Source organism: Oncorhynchus keta, chromosome 8, assembly GCF_023373465.1.
Source record: "Oncorhynchus keta strain PuntledgeMale-10-30-2019 chromosome 8, Oket_V2, whole genome shotgun sequence".
Taxonomy (NCBI): domain Eukaryota; kingdom Metazoa; phylum Chordata; class Actinopteri; order Salmoniformes; family Salmonidae; genus Oncorhynchus; species Oncorhynchus keta.
In genome coordinates this window covers 44,374,464-44,377,179 of record NC_068428.1, presented here as the reverse complement: position 1 = coordinate 44,377,179, position 2,716 = coordinate 44,374,464, and positions in this window count along the sequence as shown.

Below are 2,716 nucleotides of genomic sequence, written 5' to 3'. Positions count from 1 at the left end.
TTTGAAGAAGAATATACACTACATGACAAACAGTATGTGGACAGCTGCTCGTCAAACATCTCATTCCAAAATCATGGGCATTAATATGAAGTTGGTCACCCTTAGCTGTTATAACAGCCTCCACTCTTCTGGTAAGGCTTTCCACTAGATGTTGGAACATTGCTGTGGGGACTTGCTTCCATTCAGCCACAAGAGCATTAGTGAGGTCGGGAACTGATTTTGAGCCATTAGACCTGGCTCGCAGTCAGCGTTCCAATTCATCCCAAAGGTGTTTGATGGGGTTGAGGTCAGGGCTCTGTGCAGGCCAGTCAAGTTCTTCCACACCGATCTCAACAAACCATTTTTGTATGGACCTCGCTTTGTGCACGTGAAGATTGTCACGCTGAAATAGGAAAGATATTTCCCCAAACTGTTGCCACAAAGTTGGAAACACAGAATGATCTAGAATGTATGCTGTAGCGTTAAGATTTCCCTAGCCCGAATCTTGAAAAACAGCCCCAGACCATTATTCCTCTTCCACCAAAGTTTACAGTTGGCACTATGCATTGGGGCAGGTAGCCTTTTCCTGGCATCCGCCAAACCCAGATTTGTCCGTCATACTGCCTGGTGGTGAAGCGTGATTCATCACTGCAGAGAACACGCTTTCCACTGCTCCAGTCCAGCTTTACACCACTCCAGTCCAGCTTTACACCACTCCAGCCGACGCTTGGCATTGCGCCTGGTGATCTTAGGCTTGTGTGCGGCTGCTCGGCCATGGAAACCCATTTCATGAAGCTCCCGACGAACAGTTATTGTGCTGAACTCGGTAGTTAACATTGCAACCGAGGACAGGCGATTTTTACGCACTTACGCGCCTCAGCACTCGGCGATCCAGTTCGGTGAGCTTGTGTGGCCTACCACTTAGTGGCTGAGCCGTTGTTGATCCTAGACTTTTCCACTTGACAATAACAGCACTTACAGTTGACCGGGGCAGCTCTAGAAGGGCAGACATTTTACGAAAAGTATTATTGGAAAGGTGGCATCCTATGTCCGTGCCACGTAGAAAGTCACAGACTTCTTCAGTAAGGCCATCAAATCAAATCAAATCAAAATGTATTTGTCACATGCGCCGAATACAACGGGTGTAGTAGGCCTTACCGTGAAATGCTTACTTACAAGCACTTAACCCACAATGCAGTTCAAGAAATAGTTATGAAAATATTTACTAAATAAACTAAAGTAAAAAATAAAATGTAAATTACATTTAAAAATTAACATAATATATTTACATAAGAATAACAAGGCTATATACAGGTAGAGGTTAGTCGAGGTCATTTGTACAGTGACTATAAATAGATAATAAAAAGCGAGTAGCAGCAGTGTAAAAACAAGGGGGAGGGGGTCAATGTAAATAGTCCGGGTGGCCATTTGATTAATTGTTCAGCAGTCTTATGGCTTGGGGGGTAGAAGCTGTTAAGGAGCCTTTTGGACCTAGACTTGGCGCTCCGGTACCGCTTGCCGTGCGGTAGCAGAGAGAAGAGTCTATGACTAGGGTGGCTGGAGTCTCTGACAATTCTTTGGGGGGCTTCCTCTGACACCGCCTATTACTAATGGTTTTCTTTGAGACTGTGGTCCCAGCTCTCTTCAGGTCATGCAAATTAATTACTTAAAAATTCTCTCACAGTTGAAGTGTACCTATGATAAAAAATTACAGACCTCTACATGCTTTGTAAGTAGGAAAACCTGCAAAATCGGGTGGTGTATCAAATACTTGTTCTCCCCACTGTATATAAGTCCTGGATGTCAGGAAGCTTTTCCCAAGTGATGTACTGTGTCGCGCCCTCTTCACAACTGTCTTGGTGTGTTTGGACCATGATAGTTTGTTGGTGATGTGGACACCAAGGAACTTGAAACTCTCGACTCGCTCCAATTCTACTGCTAGTGTTTTTTTTTTCCTATGGAGATTGCATGGCTGTATGCTCGATTTTATACACCTGGCAGCAACGGTTGTGGGTGAAATAGCCGAATCCACTCGTTTGAATGTGTGTCCACATACTTTTGTATACGTAGTGTATATTTAACAGTTCAACAATTGTTTTTTATATATGGTCTTCAGACAGTAACTGTCTACTTTTATTCTCCCCCATGTAAAGTTTTCATTAATAACAACACTGAGTCCAGGTTGTCCTGATGTCCTCTGTAATTATTTGGGACAGTGAATCATTTTTGGCTCTGTTCTCCACAGCACTTTAGATTTAAAATGATACAATGGCCACGAGGTTAAAGCGCCGACTATTAGCTCTAATTTGAGGGTATTTTCATCCACGAACCATTTAGAAATTACAGCACTTTTTTTGTACGTGCCCTCCTCCATTTTAGGGGACCAAAAAAATCGATGTGTTTGGTCCTATATTCATAGCACACAATGGTTACTTGTGACTCTATACACTTGTTGGATACATTTGCTGTTTGTTTTGGTTGTGTTTTACAGACTATTTTGTGCCCAATAGTGATGAAATGGTAAATCATGTATTGTGTCATTTTGGACAAAACCTTTATCGTAAATAAGAATTTTATGTTTCTAAACACTTCTTACATTAATGTGGACGTTACCATGATTAGGGATAGTCTTGAATGAATTGTGGATAGATGAGTTAAAGATGCACAAATATCATAGCCATAAAAAATATGCCCTGCCTTCCTGTTATTGTGATGATGAGAGCATGTCTTGGGGGAA